Source organism: Mirounga angustirostris, unplaced genomic scaffold (genome assembly GCF_029215605.1).
Source record: "Mirounga angustirostris isolate CCGP_5_RB_7025 unplaced genomic scaffold, mMirAng1.0.hap1 SCAF_4, whole genome shotgun sequence".
Lineage (NCBI taxonomy): Eukaryota > Metazoa > Chordata > Mammalia > Carnivora > Phocidae > Mirounga > Mirounga angustirostris.
In genome coordinates this window covers 42,141,591-42,156,787 of record NW_026991712.1, presented here as the reverse complement: position 1 = coordinate 42,156,787, position 15,197 = coordinate 42,141,591, and the positions used below count along the sequence as shown (strand labels likewise).

Here is a 15,197-nt window from a genome sequence, read left to right as displayed (position 1 = left end):
TGGTCTCTCCCCCAGGGCTAGACAGGGCTTCCTCATAACCCAGTGGCCTTGGGGCATTTTGATTGCTTACACAGAGATCCAGAGCAGTGATTCCAATGATCCATGCAGAAGCCATATCACCTTTATGATCTAGCCTTGGAAGTCTCACAATGTCAGAGTGACCACAGTTATAAGCCCATCCAGATTCACGGGAAGGGAGCACGTCTCAGTGTGGTTTTGTAAGAAGACCATGTGGGAAGAGAGATACTGTGGCAGTCATCTTTAGAACATCGCCTGCCAAAGGCACCAAGAAGGTGTCGGTCCAGACAACTGTCCACTTCCACCAATCCTTGTGTGATATCCAACTTCCACCAGTAACTTTCCATCAGTTATTATTCTTACATGGGTAAGGCCCCATGAGAAAGGGGTACAAAATATGGACCCCAAATGGCAGCAAGATGCCAAAAAGAAAAAAAAAGATTTTAACATCTTGAACAATATAGGAAGATTTTTATTTTAGAACTATCACTCTAGCTGTGCTGTGGAAAGTGAACTGGAAAAAACAAAACTAAGGTAGGAAAATCAAGAAGGATACTGTGTTATCTTTGCCTCGAATCTAAGAGTGCCTTAGTTTTCTTGTTTTTAAAATGAGAAAAACAACAGCACTTCCCTCAAGGAGTGATTGTGAGAATTAAATATAGGTCTGTATAAGTCAGGTGCTTGGTATAATGCTTAGTAAGTGCTTTAAACACACATTTGCTATTAACATATTTTTAATATCCATGTGAGAGATGACGATGGCCTAAACTATAGAAATAGATAGATTTTAAATATTTATTGTGTGGAAGGAGAGAAAGAGGGGAGAATCAAGAATGATTACTGTGTTTTGACTTTGAGCAAATAGCTAGGTGGAAATGGATAAGGAACACGGAGGGAGACAGCTCTCCCAGCCTCCGATGCAAGCCTAAACATTCCCCAGGGCTTGCTTTCAAAATGTTCTCCATGGTTGTTAAAGCTCTGAGAAGCTGACAAGTTTCTCAACTGCTCTAAGCTTTATTTCTTCATCTGTGAGGAGAAGATAACAATAAAGTGTAAATGTGTGCTTAATTAATGTGAAATTAACTCTATAATCTCAGCAAAAGAGGGAGAAAAAGAGTTAAGTGTGAGCATAAGAAAAAATAATTTACATTATGCAACCATAATTTATTAAACGATTCTACTCAACAAGCATAGCTCTAAAATGAATTTGATAAGGAAAAGCAGAATCTGCTATTGCCTCCGTTGACTATGTCCCCACACTTCACCTGCATTAAGTTTGCTTTTAAAAGTTAAATGCAGGGGCGCCTGGGTGGCTCAGTCGTTGGCCATCTGCCTTCGGCTCAGGTCATGGTCCCAGGGTCCTGGGATCGAGCCCCGCATCGGGCTCCCTGCTCCGCGGGAAGCCTGCTTCTCCCTCTCTCACTCCCCCTGCTTGTGTTCCCTCTCTCGCTGTGTCTCTCTCTGTCAAATGAATAAATAAGGGGCGCCGGGGTGGCTCAGTCGTGAAGTGTCTGCCTTCAGCTCAGGTCATGATCCCAAGGTCCTGGGATCAAGTCCCACATCAGGCTCCCTGCTCAGCAGGAAGCCTGCTTCCTCTCCCACTCCCCCTGCTTGTGTTCCCTCTCTCGCTGTGTCTCTCTCTGTCAAGTAAATAAGAATAAAATCTTTAAATAAAAAAAATTTAAAAAAAAAGAAAAAGAAAAAAGATAAATAAAAAAAGAATAAAATCTTTAAAAAAAATGAATAAATTAAAAATCTTAAATAAATAAATAAATAAAGGTTAAATGCAGTTTGTTCCATATGATATTTTCCTAAATGAAATTCAGTACAACTTTTGGTGAGTTGATCAAAACATCATTAAAGCAAGTAATCATAAAAAATATATATATATACTTTAAACATTTGTTTTAATTTAAAGCACATAATCACAAATTTAATATCGTATATTTTGCTATACAGCCAAGAGTTTAAACTATTTCTTTAACTCTTTATTTTTCTTAAGATGGGTCTACTGATTGGAGTTCCACATCATATTCCTAGAGTAAAATTTAATACTTTCCAGTTTATAGTAACAATACAACTTTGAAACTCAACACTACCAAGGTTGTAACATACAAAGAAATGTATAAGGTGGTGTCATAGCTCAGATGTATGTGAGTTTAGAAGACATTGTCCCTATTCAGTTGCAGTCTATGATCTGTGTCTTTGGGATGATGTCACACATTTCCTAGAGTATGTTTTGTGCCCAAACACCCTTCATGCCAGCTCTGGTCCTGGCTGGCAGAGCTGCTCCCTCAGTTCAAAGACTAGATTCTAGTAACTGGATTGATATCATGTTACCATATATTTCTCCTTCTAGTTTATCCTCTCTGGATTTTAATAACTTGAGCAATTAAACTTCCTTAAGTGCCTCCCAAAGAAAGCATATGATTAATATGACTTCATTTCAAATGATCAAACTAAACGAAGGCTACATGGTGAAACCATGTACAGTAAGGATGAAATCCTCTCTGCGCATCGACTGCTCCTGCCCACCAGACCTCCATCCCAGCATCCCCACACATGCCCATCCCAGCTCCAGCACCATTCAGCCCAGTATTACAGGAAGATTGCTGTCTTGCTTCCAGATTCTCTAAAACAGCAAAATGTAATCAAATATTCACATACAACTAATTATGATAGTTCTGCTTTGATATAGTCATGCATATTTTCTTCTAGGAACAAAAATGTTATGTTGATCCTTTCTTATGTATGGTTCTTGAGGTGACATCATAGTTGATATTCTTAAGTAGTATGTTTGGCATCATTAATAGTACAATTTTTTTTTTTACTTAAGAAATTTGTTATTTGTGTGAATACTTTGGTTATGTTAGTTGCCAAAATGCACACACAAACATACACACACGCATTTATACACATATAAAGCAGGAAGAAATATAAAATATTCAGGCAACATCTGCATCCAGACCTAGAGACACTGAGTTACCATGTGTCATGGGCAAGGAGTTGTTCCCGTCATCAGGGCAACATCAACCCAAGGGAGGAAGTGAAAAGTTGGGTTTTTTTTAATTCTAAATCTGAAAATAAACAGAGTTGACATATTACATGTAGGAAGCAGTAAAAAGATATGCCCAAGCCCTCACCTTGAGATAAATGACCTCAGGTGTAAGAAAGAAGATACCAGTACATATATCCAAAGCAGGGGAGCTGGTCCCCACCCTATCTCCCCAGGCCCAACACCACCGCCTACTGCCACTCCAAAAGGGTTTGAATATATGAGGAGAGGACAGATGGAGGAATCCAACTAAGATTAAAAGATAGAAAAAATGAGCAATGGGAAATTTTTTACTCTTTTTCAGCTCTGGCCAAACTTGGGGCTGGAAGGGTACCAGAGTTTCTCCTGTAATGTTTAGGATATCGGGGCGGGGGGGGATGAGAGAGAGAGAGAGCTGCTAATACTTTTTCTAGGGAGAGTGGCAGTCTATGCAAACCTATCCAGCCCCAGTGAAACTCAAAGGAAACAAGAGTGTGGTAGCATATGCACACAGACTTGAGAAGTGGCCCACCACCATCATCAGCCAGAAACCAGGCATGGAGAAACGACAGGTATCTCATGGGCCCAAAGTGAAGACAAGCCAATGAGTGGTTCTAAGAGCCTGTCTGCGAAGGGACCCCTAGCGGGGGAAGGAAGAGGAGGCAAATGCAGCCACCCGGAGGGTGAAAAGGGGACAGTTGCTTCTCTGTGTGATTCCTCAAGGTGTTAGACATAGCAGGAGGATAGACGACAGGCACATCAACAGAGCAGAAAATGGATGTGACTTCTCTCTGCCTTCAACATCACAAGAGCAACTACCCCTCAACTCGGTGTAACTTAGAAGTTAGAGCAGAAGAGAAACAGGAAGAAACTTTGCATGGGGAAACCAGTCTTGATACAGTTGAATGCTGAACTAGACTATGTCCATTTTATAGATCTTGACCAAGAACCTAGTGCACCAGATAGCTTTAATCTGAAAAGAAAAAAAAAAAATCTGAAGACTCAAAGGCAGAAATTAAAGTCAGTCAAGAAGAAGCTCGTGGGCAAAGATGTTAACTTAGAGCTTCCAGAGCTTCAGCTGTAAATAAAAATGATTAAATAAAACATTCATAGTAAAAATAAGTAAGTAAATAAATAAATAAAGTCAAGAAATAAAGCTACTCTTTGGAACAACAATGCTATGACCATACAGTTAATATCAATTACATGTATCACACACGACAGGATAACAGTAGTTTCCTAGACAGACAAGTTTTGACCTGACTACTCTGGAGGTGAGTGAATGAGATGTAAGCATGATGTTCAAAAGGACCATCTGACAGAGAATATAGGCACTATCTAATGATGGAGTTTGGTTTGCCAAGAAGAGCCCGAAGGTATGAGACGGAGCCAGGTAATTCAAGGGTTGAGGGGTCGGTCTGTTAAAAAGCAAGCCCTCCTTATGCCATAGCAACTTAAAAGTGCGACGATTAAAAGTTAATTTTTTTTATTCTAAATCTGAGAACAAGTGGTTGATTCATGGCTGTAAGACACCTTCCTCTCAGCTGAATCCTGGTCCCTCCAAAAGATCCACCTGAATTGTTAGCAAAAGTCCCACTTGAGAGAATTACAGTGATCTAATCTGGCTGCAGCCAAAGGAGGCGACTTTGCTTCCAGATCCACTGGAGCCAACCAGGATTTCTTTTGTTCTATATTTTGAAAATGATAACATGTATATTAACCATATTTAAACTATTCTTTTCAAAGCTAACAACAACAAAAAAGCTGTAATCTTCCCCCTCCCCCCATTTCCAGCTCCTCATGAGAAAGGGAGAGAAAGAAACCAAAATCAAAGACTATTTTGTTAAAATCTGTGAAACTCCAGCTTCGGCTAGTTGTTTTTACTGCCAAAAATCAAATAACTGTCCCCTCCCACCTCTTTACCTCCTCCTGTTCTGGCTTCTGTCCATTGGAAAGCATCCGGGATTCACACTTCAGCACTAACAGGGTGCGGAGGGAAAGGGGGAAGAATGCTGCCTGGCTGGAGTCAGAACCAAAACATTCATAAATGCGGGCATGATCTGCAAGCCAAAGTGCTACTTCTCAGGAATGGCTCCTAAGGGTGGTGCGGAAACAGCAAACAATAAAGCAGCAGATACGAGCCAGGCAGCAGGTGGGACAGGTGCGGAGAGATGGGCACCCAATGTCAAGGTAAAATCGGTCACTCGGATATTCTTTAAAGAAAGCTAACACACTGCCCGGAAAGGCCCGTGCAGCTCTCCAAGTGAGAAATACTCCTGGATTGTTATTATTTATCTGGAGCCCCAGGTGCATACTGAGCTCTGTAATAGGTACCATGTGCCAAAACAAAGAGCAGAGCCCTTGCCCTGAAGAGTCTGCCGTCTAAAGGCACATTTGGGTACAGTTAGACTCCATGAATCGGCAAAGCAGAAAATAAACATAGCGCAGACAGACACTGAGGAATAGATCTTTGCTGAATGTGTCAGAGCTTTCGGAAACAGGAGGGCTTTTAAGAGAGTTGTGGTTTTCATTGCATGTTGTATTGGATTTAAAAAAGAAGGGGAAAAAAAGAAGAATCTGCTGTTAGTAAGGATTTAAAAAGATCTTGACAGGCCAGAGCAAGAGGCTAAATATAAAAAGATGACTTTAATAAGATCTACAATGTAATGATCTACATTGAGGTACAAAATAAAAGGAACCTTCAGGAGCCTACTGCAAGTTCATGCTGCGTACACCGTGTTGTGGCTGAACTCCCCAAACAGTAAGTTGATCTCAGGGTGAATCGATAAAAGGACTCTCTCTAGCTCCAGAATCAGAAAGGTAATGGTTTGGCTCAGGGCAGCCTCTGAGCAGGGCTGACTCAGACTTTACATCCCGGAGCAGGTGACTGAGACTCTGTGTGACACGGTGCTTAGGAGACCAGGCTCTGAACTCACATTAACAGATGAGAGATCAGCTCTCTACCTGACACTAATTTAGGCAAGTTCATTTGCTTCTCCATAACAGTTTCCTCATCTGTTAAAAAAGAAAAGGGAGGGGCGCCTGGGTGGTTCAGTCGTTAAGTGTCTGCCTTTGGCTGGCTCAGGTCATGATCCCAGGGTCCTGGGATCGAGCCGCATTGGGCTCCCTGCTCAGCGGGAAGCCTGCTTCTCCCTCTCCCACTCCCCCTGCCTGTGTTCCCTCTCTCGCTGTGTCTCTCTCTGTCAAATAAATAAATAAAATCTTAAAAAAAAAAAAAAAAGGGAAGGGAGCGAGGGAAGGAAAGAAACAACAGAAAAGAAAAAATGCTAAGAACACCTCATTTTATGAGAAAATCTTTATAGTCTCAGCAACAGTCTGGCAGAGTGACCTATTATTTCAGCGGCGCCTGCAACACCCACCCCAGCCTCTCCTTCCCCTCCACTGAAGGCCCACTTGTTTAACTGTGTCTCCCAGACCTGTTCCTGAGCTGTGGTTCTAATAACCCACGTCCCTCGCCTGATGCAGTAAAGGCATGACACTCCATGCAATACCCCCTCCCCCAGTCTTCTTCTTAAATTTTAGCTGGGTAAAAATTCTCCCATATTTCCATTTCTGCAGGGTGAAAAATAACAGAAGCAGGACTTAGGTTTCACAATTTACATCACTGATTCCCTGTGCTATCACAGTTCATGATTAATTAGCTTCCTACAGTTTCAAACCCATTTCTTTCTCTGTGACTTTGAGACAGTGGAGGTGGGTACACTGCAGTGTAAGTGGGAAATTTCTGATGTGGGAAGCCTTGTGTCCCACCACTCTGGCCTTTGCCTGGGATGTACTTCTTGCCTTGTTCTCACAAGAGCCTCTTTTCTTCCTTCTGGGACCTGAACCACCGCCGTTTATTGGCAGGATCTCCTGGAAGTTGCCCTATCCCTCTCCTCCCTCCACTTAGTAACATATTCTCCTCCTCTGTTGGGATCCCTCTTGCCCTACCGTCTGTCAGGCCAGGGGCCTGTGATGTATGCTCTCCCATAGGCATGGTGCTTCCCTGCAAACAGCCTCCAGTGGGGCCATTCCTGCCAGGACTCCAGGCCAGCCCTGATCTGCCATCAGTAGTCTACTCCACCAAATCCCAAATTGCCCAACCTCATCCAATCAATGTCCCAAAGCCCCCACCTCCCTCAGTGGACACTTGTCTGACTGAAGGAGGGAAAGTGCCTGGCAAAACATCATCCCACTCTCCCCTCAAAACTTTAGTCACACCATTACCTCCGACACCTGCCCATTTACTGCCAATGGCTAGCACAATGAGGGGAATACCGTATCAATAGAAGTTTCAACTCCAATTGCTCATGGCGCCACGTGTTGATTCCAATGTTATTGAGAGTCATTCGTGTTGGCGGGAGTGCCTATAATAACATTCTCTGATTGGTATTTGTTATTTTTCCTGGTGATTGTGCTGTTCCAGCCTGCTCAGAGTCCTAGCATCACTACGGAGTCACGCATTTCACATGCCATCTTTCTCCTTTCTCATTATTGGGTGACTTTTCACTTGGCCTTTTCTGCAGATCAGCCCCTCAGAATATGCCATCTGGAAAAATGAAGAGCGAAAACACAGCTTTAAATTAAAGAGAGAAAAAAGTAAAGGGAGAGAAAGAGACTCTTCATCACCCTGAATTAGACCCAATTTTCCCACTCTGTCACCACCCTCACAGGAGCTGGCACGGTCTTCAGAAGCTGTCCCCATTTCTTCTAACTATGGCAGAGAGGGGGGCAGAGAGAGAGAGAGAAAGAGAGAGAGAGTCATCCAGTGCATTAGATAGATTTGGCTAGATTGATGTCATTGCTCATTAAGAAAACAGGCAATCTGCTTCTCGTTCTCATTGGAGAAAATAAATCTGCACAGAGCCCAGCCAAATAATGTGTAGCAAATGATCAATGTTATCTGAGGGAGAAGATGATTGATCCTTTATTTCTTACACCCTCTCATGCATAATGCATAAAATTCAGGATGTCCTCAGCTTGCCTCAGGACCTAGCAGTGATGTACCGCATTACCATGCAGAACACTCGTTCTGAATTTCTACTGACAGTCTCCATATCCCTGAGCAAGTGGGAGCCAGGAATGCTTCAGAATTCAAGAGTCCCTGATAGTGGCATGATGGATTTTTGAATCCCTTCCAGGCTTTATTACAAACACATGCATGACTCAGGGAAAGTCTCAAAGAATCTCAGGTCTCAATGGCCTCTAATACAAAACAGAATTGGTAATGCTGGCTTCTTTCAGAATATCAAAAATTAGAAAAATAGAAATTTTCTAAAGAACCAAAAATGAGGTAGATGGCTGAAGAGGAAAACTGTTTCTTTTTCATTAGAATGGTTAGGTTTCAGAGATAAAGGTAATCAGTGGTGATTTGGGAGAGAGCTGGCTTCTCAGATGTTGTATCTTAGGTTGAGGCTTATTTTGTTGCTCCTTCTCCATACACATGAAATGATGACAGTGATGATGAGGATGACAATAATGGCAGCTAACATGTTTAAACACTTATTTGCAAGGCTTTGAATTACGCATGGTCCATGTGTTATCTCATATAATGTAAATTTAGGCTTGGAGAACTTAATTAACTTGCCCAAAGGCCACAGCTAATAACCAATGAATTCCAGAGCCAATTCCACTGATCCACACATAAAATGCTACTATGGTGGGGGTTGGGGTCAAAACAGAGGAATCAGAGTATCAAAGGGTAACTGACAAGCTTTAAGAACTAGGCTGGTGGAAGACTTTGTAAAGCAGTAAGAATTGAAAAGAACGGAGGAGTTTTAGCCCTTACTATGAACTAGTCATCATACTTGATTCTTTACATAAATTTCAATATCAACAATGATTAAAATAACCCATTGGGGAGGCAACATCAAGCCCGTGCTGGCTATGAAACGATTGTTTCTCCATCTGGCACCAGCCTTCTCTGCTCCACTCTGCTCCGTGGGGCTGGGTGGGCCTGGGACTCTGCAGACCACAGACAGAGCCTGCTGCTCCCTGTTAGGCTCTGTCACTAGGGGGCGTCAGAGAGACCGCAAGCCGGCCGGAGGAAGGATTCGCGCCTTCCTGCTTTTATTCCCTGTTCTTGTCTGCTTCACCCCAGCAACACCACCTCCCAGCTCTGGCCGCAGCAGCTCATTCCCGCTCACAGTAGCAGTTTTCACTCCAGTAGCAACAGTGAGGAAAGTGTACAGGTTTTCTAAAACTCGTAGAAGCAGCTCTTCAGTGACACCAGCCCAGCCAGCACACCCTCCTCAGAGATCTGCGTCCTGGCCCTGTGAGGTCTTTCCTCCAATCTTCTAAGTTTTAATAATTCCATCTTCTTTCTCTTGTTTCCCTAGCTGAAGGATGGTAGCTTCTTCCTGTATCACCACCGCCATGATACCTAGGTGTTCGTTTTTAACCTTTTCATTTCTCTAACACTTGGTTAACAATTCTTACTATTAAATTCTCTGTTAACATAATTCGTATGGTTCAGCCTCCTGACTGGAACCCAAATGATACAATCCTCAAGTTGTTTGCTTGCATGTAAGTTGCTTGCATGTACTACTGGGTGATTAGAGTAGTTGCAGTGGAAGCCAAACCAGGTTTGTCTGGTTCTCCAATACCCCATGATGACTCCCCACAAGGCGATGGTATCTACTTTGCCTAGGTTGAATAAAAGGACACACATGGAAAACATACCACATCATGCAAGTTAAAGCCTAATAAATACCTGGCTATTATGTAAAATGATAAGATTGCATGCATTAAAATTTTTATCAATATTTTTATTAATAATGATGACTATCCAGTACATTCCATTGCACTGAAATGCCTTGTTTAATGGGTTAGCTTGCTTCTGTGTTTGATAAAATGAGTCCCTCTTGGTGTCCAAAAAAATATCATGCAACTCTCTACTTCGTATGACCAGTGATCACACCAGGATTGATTTTAGCTCTGCTAAGGAACTTTAGGTAGAAAACAAGAAACAAGTCATAACTCCAGGATGGGAGAAGATATTTGCAAATGACATATCAGATAAAGGGCTAGTACCCAAAATCTATAAAGAACTCATCAAACTCAACACCCAAAGAACAAAGAATCCAATCAAGAAATGGGCAGAAGACATAAACAGACATTTCTCCAAAGAAGACATCCAAATGGCCAACAGACACATGAAAAAATGCTCAATATCGCTCGGCATCAGGGAAATCCAAATCAAAACCTCAATGAGATACCACCTCACACCAGTCAGAATGGCTAAAATTAACAAGTCAGGAAACGACAGATGTTGGCGAGGATGCGGAGAAAGGGGAACCCTCCTACACTGTTGGTGGGAATGCAAGCTTGTGCAGCCACTCTGGAATGCAAGGTTCCTCAAAAAGTTGAAAATAGAGCTACCCTATGATCCAGCAATTGCACTACTGGGTATTTACCCCAAAGATACAAAAGTAGGGATTCGAAGGGGTACGTGCACCCGATATTTATAGCAGCAATGTCCACAATAGCCAACTGTGGAAAGAGCCAAGATGTCCATCAACAGATGAATGGATAAAGAAGATGTGGTATATATATACAATGGAATATTATGCAGCCATCAAAAGGAATGAGATCTTGCCATTTGCAACGACGTGGATGGAACTGGAGGGTATTATGTTGAGTGAAATAAGTCAAACAGAGAAAGACATGTATCATATGACCTCACTGATATGAGGAATTCTTAATCGCAGGAAACAAACTGAGGGTTGCTGGAGTGGGGGGTGGGGTGGGAGGGATGGGGTGACTGGGTGATAGACACTGGGGAGGGTATGTGCTCTGGTAAGCGCTGTGAATTGTGCAAGACTGTTGAATCTCAGATCTGTACCTCTGAAACAAATAATGCAATATATGTTAAGAAAAAAAAGAAGAAGAAGAAGGTAGCGGGAGGGGAAGAATGAAGCGGGGGAAATCAGAGGGGGAGACGAACCATGAGAGACGATGGACTCTGAAAAACAAACTGAGGGTTCTAGAGGGGAGGGGGGTGGGAGGATGGGTTAGCCTGGTGGTGGGTATTGAGGAGGGCACGTTCTGCATGGAGCACTGGGTGTTATGCACGAACAATGAATCATGGAACACTTCATCTAAAACTAATGATGTAATGTATGGGGATTAACATAAGAATAAAAAAAAAATCTTAAAAAAAAAAAAAAGAAACAAGTCATAACTCAAACCATCATCATTCTCATAATAAAAGAATCATCCAAAACTTCAAAAAGATCATGTCAGATTTGCCACTTGTCAGTATCTAGCAGGACTCTATGATTCAATGGCAGGTACCCCAGAGACCAAGAGACAGTAGGATCAAAGGGAGTACTATGTATGCCAAAATGGACAGATAGCTCAGACCCACTATACCAAGAGGGTGATTACTGCAGCTACATATACACTGTGAGACTTGAGATGGTTGATGAATCCAAAGATGAAGAAAATTGGGAGCTCGGATTCTATACTAATCAGACGCCAAGAAGTCAGAAACTACTCCAGGAAGGGAACATTAAGTACTCACCAGAAATTCCAGGATATGATGTGGAATAAGGTCAGCTAAGTTTTGTTTTTGTTTTTGTTTTTTTTTAAGATTTTATTCATTTATTTGACAGAGAGAGACACAGCGACAGAGGGAACACAAGCAGGGGGAGTGGGGGAGGGAGAAGCAGGCTTCCCGCGGAGCAGGGAGCCCTATGTGGGGCTCGATCCCAGGACCCTGGGATCATGACCTGAGCCGAAGGCAGACGCTTAACGACTGAGCCACCCAGGCGCCCCGGTCAGCTAAGTTTATTTGGGGAAATGGGTCTAGAAATATTTATAAGTCTTCTATTAAATTAACCCAGCTCCACAGCATACATACTGAAGTGAAAGCAGAAGTTCTTATGGCACTTGAGATATAAATACACACACACATTTTATATATAATGGAAGGGACTATCTTTTCTTATTGTATTCATGCAAAGGCCATATTGCAGTGAGCCCATCTAAAACACATGACAAACACACTCACATTTCTAGGAAATCCTAACAGAGTCCAAGGGACAAAATGAATAATTTGACCAACCTGGTGGCCAAAACTACAGTGAAAGGTAGAGTGGTGCACTCCCTATAAAGAAAAATTGTCACCTTCCTCCCATGTAATGCTTCATTCTAAACAAGTGCCCTTGGCAGCACCTCCCACAACATCACACATCCAGGGGATACCTAATAAATACTAGTTGCCTCTGATAACGCAGACAGAACACAAAGGCATTATAATGAATAGTGAGTGATAAAAATATATATAGGTAATGGCTCAGTAGTGGTTGTGTCTTTCAACAGCAGTTTGGAACAATAAAGCCCACTGTTATATTATAGATAGATAACATTAGATGTGAAAACTGCTAACTCCCTTGTCTGGTGTCACCCAAGGAAAATGGAACTAAGATGAAAGCAGAAGCTTCCTTTTAGTAGCATGAAAGAAGTCGCCGCTCATTTGGGGGCCATAATCAAGAATCTACACCCTCTGAATTTGAAGGCAAGGTCAGGAAACAAGCACCCATTGAAACAGAAGGTGGGAAAAGTCAGCGTACAAGGGTTAGCATATTCAGTGGTCCTAAGAGTTGGGGTGTAAATGTGTTGTTGCACGGACTTAGGAATCTGCCAAGCCCACCATTCTAAAGGCTAGAATGTAGGGAACGAAGGTTATAACTTAATCAACTGTATTTGATAACAAGTACAAAGGAGAGCTATAGCAACAGAAGAGAGGTGTGTGTGTAATCAAGGAAAATAGGCAAAGAATGTGAATTTGTCTGTATTTATCCAGTAGTGAACAGGAGATAGACATCGCATTAAAAAGTAACTATTCCTGTTCTAGAAGAGTTACTCTATATGGGGGTGCAGAAATAATTTATCCAGCTTTGAGAGGCTGGCATAAGGAATAGCTGCTGGGTAAAGGAACAGAAAAGAGTATAACAAGTTAATATAAGTCACATTAAGTCATTTTAGTGTCATACGTGGTATCAAAGGCAGGCCTTCCAAACAGTGGAAATCCACATTCATAAACAATTTAAGAGACTCAGACTCCATGAGCAAGAAGGCACCAGATAAGCTGCCACTGCATCTGGGCACCTGCAATAGGCACCACCCCTCTGATTTGGGAAACTTGAACATCATAATGATTGGTAGACAAAAAAATGAGGAGAGGGATTGTACCATGTTTATAAAAGCAGCCAGCAGAATGCAGATCTCCATGGTTTCTGGACAGGGCACATGATCTGAGAGCATTAGACATGTGCGTCTTCTCAGATCAGATAACCTGAAACCATGTATTTGCTGGGTGTGACTCCAGATCTGAACTGACTCTAGATCAACTGGACCACAAAGCTGAGAACAATTCCTGGACATTGATGACCAAATCAAGTCACTGCCACCCTGAAATATGTCTTGAGCTGCAGCTGCCCTACACACATCTCTGTTCCCGCCACAGCAGCCCTGAGTCTGCCACCTAACAGAGGGGAGGTTTGGAATGTGCGTGTTCACCTTACGGTGTGTCATCAAGTTATCTCCCTTTTCATGTTTATCCTTAATCTTTCCAGTCAAGTCATGAGCAAAACCATGAGAAGGACCATGTCCTAAATGTCTATTATGGGGTGCCTGGGTGGCTCAGTCGTTAAGTGTCTGCCTTCGGCTCAGGTCATGATCTCAGGGTCCTGGGATCCAGCTCCACATTGTGCTCCCTGCTCCATGGGAAGCCAGCTGCTCCCTCACCCACTCCCCCTGCTTGTGTTCCCTCTTTCACTGTCTCTCTCTCTCTCTCTCTCTGTCAAATAAATAAAATCTTTTAAAAATAAAAATAAATAAAAAATTAAAAAATTAATGTCTATTATGAACTAAGTTATTGGTGAACATACTATATTCCAAGCTCCGCACAGAGAGCTTTACACAGATTACATCACTTGTCACAACAACTCTGTGAGGTATATTTTCTTCATTCAACACAGGAAGAAATCAACGCATGAAAGAGGTGGGCAATTTGCCTGTGATTACACATGCAGTAAGTAACAGGGTTGGACTCAAGTCCAGGCATACATTCATAACTGCTATGGGAAGATGGTGGTGTGCAATGGCTAAGTAGACAAAAGGATATGCCCTCCAGTTGTCCACTACATTATGTCAGAGTTTTTGAAAGGGTATGACACTGGCATAAGAGTAGATGGAGTAATAGAAGAGTAAATTCAGAAACAGACCCAGTATGTATCAGAATTTATAATCTGATAAAGAAAGCATCTCAAAACAATAATGAAATGATGGAAAATTCAATATGTGATGATGGAGAATGTAGTTAACCATTTAAGGAGAAAGGGTTAAGTTCCTAACCAGTGCTGTATACTGGAATGTAAGAAACATTCCATATAGACTAAAGATTCAAATAAGAACAAATAAATCATAAAAGTACTAGAAGAAAATATCAGTGAAATTTACATAATCTTGGGCTGGGAATTACAGCAAAGATAGAAATCATAAAGGGAAGAGATGAACAGATTTTATTACATACCATTTTTAAAGTTTCTCTTTGACCCAAAAAACCATTAACAAGGTTTTTAGAAAGTCAGTTGACAAACTGGGGACTTATGGGAAAGAATTCATGACAAAATAATTAATATGCTTAATACATAATGAACTTAAAAATCAATAAGGAAAATATAAACAGCCAAATAGGATAAAAAATGAACAAAAGTTATGAAAAGGCAGATGGTAAAACATAGAATACAAGTGGTTACAAGCATATAAAAAATGCTCTATCTTATTAGTTAGAAAATAAATGCAAATCAGGACAACAAACTGATAATATTTTTAATTTAACAGATTAATATAGATTTTTTTAAACACAAAACCTAATGTTGGCAAGTGTTTGAGAAAACACAGGAATTCTCATACACTATTGGCAGGAACATAAATTGGTTTAACATCTTTAGGTGACAGTTTGGCTGTAGCTATCAATTTCTTTTTTCCAGAAATTCTATTTTCTAACATAATTTGTCAAATGTGTAAAAAAAAAATTGCAAAAGTATTTATCATAGAGTTTGTTATAATTGCAGAATGGTGGGAAAAAACTAAATGTCCATCTATAAGGAATCAGCTTAATAACTAAAGATAAATC

The 15,197-nt window shown here is 41.5% G+C and overlaps 1 long non-coding RNA gene across 4 annotated transcripts in view; it reads right to left on the bottom strand.

The window, feature by feature from the left end:
- Positions 1 to 1,918: 1,918 nt before the first annotated feature.
- LOC123858899 (uncharacterized) overlaps positions 1,919 to 15,197 on the bottom strand; it is a 109,079-nt gene continuing 95,800 nt past the window's right edge. For all 4 annotated transcript variants that reach the window (XR_010410587.1, XR_010410588.1, XR_010410589.1 and 1 more), the window contains one exon: positions 1,919 to 7,601. This is a non-coding gene — a long non-coding RNA (uncharacterized LOC123858899). The remainder of the gene's footprint in view (positions 7,602 to 15,197) is intronic.